Source organism: Condylura cristata, unplaced genomic scaffold (genome assembly GCF_000260355.1).
Source record: "Condylura cristata isolate star-nosed mole 26May11 unplaced genomic scaffold, ConCri1.0 scaffold00009, whole genome shotgun sequence".
Taxonomy (NCBI): Eukaryota; Metazoa; Chordata; class Mammalia; order Eulipotyphla; family Talpidae; genus Condylura; species Condylura cristata.
In genome coordinates this window covers 24,388,652-24,394,820 of record NW_004567110.1, presented here as the reverse complement: position 1 = coordinate 24,394,820, position 6,169 = coordinate 24,388,652, and positions in this window count along the sequence as shown.

Sequence of the window (6,169 nt, the reverse complement as noted above, 5' to 3'; positions counted from 1 at the left end):
TATTTGACTTTTAAAGATATTAAAGCTCATCAACCTGCATTTACATAATCTTTATAAATAATGTAATTTATAGTCAAGATAATAAAACATCCTTTTTCTCTGCATTGTATCTTTGATCATTTCTGCTAAATAATTTCTCTTCAATCTCAGTCAGTCAGTCGTAGTTTTGTGTGACCTTTGTTTCTACTTCTCTTTTCAAAATGCAATGATCTGCAAACTGGGAGGGACAGCCAAATAGCTTTTCATCTGGAGGGAGGGGTAGAAACTAAAAGCATGGTGTCCTTGAGCCAAAGTAGATGGACATCCAGTTATTGTACCCCTTGACATCACTGACCAGAGAAAAGCAAGAATGGGGGAGTTGCCATTTGCCAAATCAGCAGTGGCGTACTATGCACCTGAGCGCTAGCAACATCTGCTAGCAACATCTGCTAGTGCTCAGTCCTGATCCAGCTGTGATCAGGACTCTCGACTGCGTGCAGTAGTCCGCATTATAGCCATTCTCAGGAACCCATCTGGTTTGTACAGAAGTCAGAATGGCAAATTAAATGGAAATATGAAAGAGATCACACCTGCTTCCTTCCTATTAATTAGGTCTGTGATGGTAGAACTGAACTCCCCTGTCCTATCCACCCCAGAAGTAATAGTGTTTGTGACTTACTGTCTTGCTTGGGAATGAGGTAGAAATAGTTTCTACTTGTTTTCCCTCACTGTCACAACTCTAACCCCACAGTTCAAGGACACAATATGGTGGTTATTGCAGTTATATAAATTCCTAGTTATGCACCTGGGAATTGAAGAAACAAAACTGGATGTAGTGAACCTACTAAAATTTAAACTTTGAATAGGTCTGCATTTGTTTATTGGTCTCAATAAGCTGCTGTTCTGACAGGAACACGTAACTTCAAGTCTTTGGGAATCAATGTCATGTCAGTCTGTAGTCTGGGTATTCCTTACTCCCCAGTGAACATTTAGTTATCTGAGTAAATAGCCATAAATCCTTTTGAGAATCCACTGTAGCATTTATTTACTGTGGGTTTGCAAGGTTTTCCCTTTGCAAGCTCAAGCCATTTCTTCAGTCAGTGATCCCAGTAACTGAGCAAGAGATTGTGCCTTTTTATTTAACTATACTTGACCCCCTGCTCCTTGCTTCTGCCTTTCTCCGGTTGGTGATGTCAGGGGATACCTTCATTGGATGCCCATCTACTTTGCCACAAGGACACCATTCTTTTACTGTTTCTGCACCTTCTATAGATGTGGAGTATTTGGCTGCCCCTCCACTTTTGGTATGATTTCTTGGGTTCTAACAGTTAAATACCACCACCTATGCCCAATAACTGGTATACATTTAGAAGCATGGGTATCATCACCAGGGTTTCTAATGAACCTAGTTCTGTGACAGCTTCTACCACTAGTTTTACCCTACAGAGAATAACAATAGACTTTTTGATAGTGATCAGTGCTCCTCACACAGTCTTCTAGGTTTTGTCCCAGGACATAATATGTTAGTCTTACTTTACATAATGTATCCACTCAGCATGCCAGCTTCCTTGAGCTCTTTATTTCTTCCTCTACAGGCTGCCAGGGCAACACAGGTGTCTCAACTTTGCTCAACTTTGACCATCACTTTCTCCAAGCTTCTAAGAACTACTCTAGCAGTGAGTTTGCCCTATCTACTGTGGTCCTTGCCAGGGTGCTAAATCCCTTGGTACACGAAAGTGTCCCCAGTTCAATGAACTACTCATTTTCTCATTGGTATGTTCCTGCCTCTTGATTAATCACAGTAGTGCAAGTATACACTAGCTAATTCTTACAACTCCTTTGGTGTGTATTTGCTTTCCTCTCTTGTTAAGCCTACCATTTCCCTTGTCAAGAAATGCTGCAAGTTAAGTCATCATTGACCCAGCAGCCCAGAGTGTAGGTAGGGAGAACTCTAAACCCAGTTGCCTTGCAGAGGAAGAGCTCTATGTGATCTTTTCACTTGGGGAACGTGCTAGCTCTCAACTTTCCAAACTCTAGAGTTTAGGGAGATGTATAGTGCCCAGTTCCTTTGGAACATACTTGGAGATCTCCCAGCCCAGTTCTGGTGTTTTCCCTTCCAGAGGAATGTCCTCATATGGACTTAGAGTGGCTGAGCACTTGAAGGTCTTAGTTCTGAAGCACTTATCAAGTCCTATGTCTGCTGCTCAACTTGGTCTGCATGTTCATTGAAGAAGGTAAGGACTTATATGTAAACTAATGAAGACTTTTTTGGGGTATTGGTTCACACCTTTTCAGATATATGTTGCCAAAGGTCCCCCCATCCTCCTTTAAGGTAGCCTCAATTCTACAGTCAGATTTTTTTTTTATAACGATTTATTTACTTATGCATACAGAACTGGGGTACAGGCCAGAGGTACAGGAGCAAAGAGGGTTCATCAGAGATAGAGTGGGGAGCAGAACAGGCAGATGGACGAAGTACACTGCTGAGGGGAACAGTGGGCAGGTCAGGAAAGGTCTGCTGCACTGTGGTCACCTGTCTGCACAGGGATCCAACTCCCACTCAAGTGGAAGTGGCTGTGGCTTCACAGTGCTGTGCTTTAACCTGTTGTTATCACCAGCGAGGGCCTTCTGCAGTCAGATTTCTAAGGTTGGTTTTGGTTTGATGTTCCTTTGCTCTGTTTTTTTGTTTGTTTTTTTAGTCTGTGTATGTGTAAAACTACCTTTTTTAGTTCACTAAGCATTATGCCCTTCAGTTCTGTCCATGTGACCTTTAATTTTTAATGGATTTCAGTTTCTCATTTTTCTGCATCTTAGTAACCAGTTAAATGGCAGGAGAGAATTCTACCACTGAACCACCAATGCCATAACCAGTTAAGTGATGGTTACAATCATCATGCCCTTCCTCCCTTTCAAGTGCTCAATCCTGTCTACAAGGATAGTTCTCTTCATCATGTCGTTTCCCTCTATGATAACCACTGAAATCTTCAGCAAATAGGCCACTCAGAATGGGAACATTTTTATCAGCTAAGTATTTGAGTTAGTCTTTCTCCAAGCTACGTTGAACTTCTAGTATCACCCAAGTCTCTTAGATTCTCTAGGAACAGATGTGAAAGCATCTGTGACAGCTTATTGGAGAGAACCGTATGTGAACGATAAACGGGAGGAGACAGGATTGGTAGGTATCCTTCTAACTACTATAACTTGATACTCTAAGTAGAGAGGGAAGAAACACCTCGGATTTCAGTTCTAACGAGTTTTAGCTAAGCAAATGGGGATTCTTTGAGTCCAAGTGACCCTTTAGAGAAGTTCTGAATCCTGCAGTGCAGCACTAAGACTCTTACTGTTTTCAGTTTGCCTGAGGACGGCCAACGAATGAGTCACTTTGGTGGGACCCTCCCTGGTGCTAGATCCAGGGTGGGTACTATGGGATTCTTAGTTCTCCTTACTGTCCATGCTCTTGAAGGAAATCTGAGTGGCACATTTCCATGGCTGCTACAGCCACCCACTTTCATGCCTGTTGTCAGATGCTTTAATATCTATATTTCTATACAGGAAATTGCAGATAATATTATGGCTTACACTTAAGATTTTACTTATTTTTAACATAAGTGACATTGTATTTCATTTGCAAAGTGTTGTTTAACTATTGGTCTTAAATGATATTAACTGTCTTGGAAGTAGCCATGAGAGAGAACCATGTCAAGCTCAATACTTAGCACTGGGTATATAGTGGGTATTCACAAAATGTTTTTTTTAAAGATTTATTTATGCATGCAGAACTGGGTACAAGCCAGAGGTGCAGGGGCAGTGAGAGGATTCACCAGAGACAGGGGGGAACAGAACAGGCAGACTGACAAGTACACTGCTGAGGGGAGCAGCAGGCGAGAAAGGAGAGGTCTGCTGTGCCATGTGGGTCACCTCCCTGGCCAGGGATCAAACTCGTGTCAAAGCAGCAGCCGATAGCCTTGTAAGTGCTGCGCTTTAACCTGTTGCGCTGCCAGGGAAGGCCCACACAAAATGTCTTTTGACATGAAACCCAACTGTGTTCCTGGTTGAATGTTTGCTGATGACTTCCTTTTTAATATACATTTTCTTGACTCAATCCTTTTTCTCCTAGCTCCTTTGTTTTCCATAAGTCTGGAAATGTAGAATGTTCCCATTTAAGGAGAATGCCTTCTTAAAATAAATATATTTTATCCTGAAAGAGTAAAAAATATTGTCCAAGTGCATGACTGAAAAATAAAACATGTTACTCAGCTTTTTGATGGTTCATTTATTGAAGTTTACCTCAATAAAAATATTTAAGGGCCCTCCCTGTTGGCGCAGCGGGTTAAAGCACAGCACTAAGAAGCTAAAGCCACTCCACATGAGTTCAATCCCCGCCTGCCCCGGAGGTGACCACATGGCGTGGCAGACCTCTCCTGACCCGCCCATTCCTCCCCTCAGCAGTGTACTTCATCAATCTGCCTGTTCTGCTCCCCAGTCTGTCTCTGGTGAATCCTCTTACCCTCATATCTCTGGCCTGTACCCCAGTTCTGTATAAATAAATAAATAAATCTTAAAAAAAATATTTAAGCAATTTTTTAAATCATTAAACCATACCTCAATTTAAATGAATGAATTGAAATAATTGATTAAAATAACTGAAAATATATCCATTCATAAAAATGCAGTCAAATATTTTAAATCAGGCCAAATAGAAGTTATAAAATACCTTTCTAATTTTGTTTTGTTGTCATCACCATGAGAGGTGAAGGGCCCAACCATGCTTCTTACAGACTGGGGAAGAGAGGATCATGTAGTTAAGAAACAAAACCCCAGGTTTCCCCTTTGCTTTTGATTTCTTTTAACCATGATGTGATTTTCCTTTAGTTTTACAAACTACAAAGGAGGAACTTTTCTGCTTATTGAAGGAATAGGCAAGGGTTTTCAGTGGTGAAAAATGCTCCTACGGAGTTTTGGCTTATCCACAAAACTATCTGACTGTTTTTGAAAGTGAGTTATCTGAAGTCATCCCTTTTCATTTTTGCTTGAAGGGAGTGCTGAGGAGCATGATGGAAGTCAAATGGTCACAATGTTTACTATTTCAATTCACAGAATGATAATGATAAAAATGAATCAGCAGCATTCGTATTAAGGGGAAAAAAAACAGTATATAGTGTTGTAAAAAAAATTGCTTGGCACATATATTGCAAATACCCAGGAAGAGTATTTGACTCACTTCTAAAATGAGTCATATTCCTCTGCCATTGAAGATTAAGAATTCAGTAAAAAATGTCCTTTTGCCTTAAAAATATTTAAGAAGATTGCGTTAACAGCTTCCAGTTACCTGAAGCAAGACTTTTGACCTTTAGTATTTTGGTTCTCAATTGAGGGCAGTTTTGTCTCCCTTGGAACATTTGACAATGTCTGGAGCTTTTCTTTTCTTTTTATTGTTATGGCAGGCGTGGGTAGGGAATTATCACTGCAAAGAGGGGGTAGAAGCCAGGGAAGGATGCTGCTTAAACGCCCCCCCCCAACAGATTTCTCCAGCCACCATACCAGTGGCCGTATCTTTAGTCACATTTAACGAAGCCACTAGAAAATAAGAAACAGAGATCTTCTTTTTAAAACATACCTCAACACTAAATTTTGAGCAGCTTTAACTCATTAAAGGAAAAAAAAAATCCAGGTAGGAAAGTGGTATCCATCTTTCCCTTAGGGGCAAAAGAGTGAGCCTGAGAGGAAAGAGCATCCTTTCCTCCAGCCGCCCCCTGAGTAACTGTAGTTACTGAGGCCAATTTTCACGAAGTTAAGCAAAATTTGAGTAGAATGAAAATTAACCTTTATTTCATTCTCTTTCACGGCTTGACTGATCTTTCCTTTTTGCTGTTTTTCTGCTCATGGTTTGGCACATCTGAAGTCTGGTGGTTGCACCTCAGTGCAGTAAACAGCAATGTATATCACCTAGAAATGTAACAAAGGAATGTGGTATTTGCTTGGCATCTTGTCAGGACCTTGGGTTCTACTGACTGGAAGAGAAGTACCACCGCTTAGTCACTGGCACTGCCTCAGGCTACAGCTAGTGGTTCCCATAGTGATATCTCAGTGAGTTTCCCTTAACAGGACCTGAGGGGTTAAAGAAATGAGCAATTTCCTGTAACTTGAAATTTTACTAATCTAGAAATGGGGACATTACTTGAACCATTTT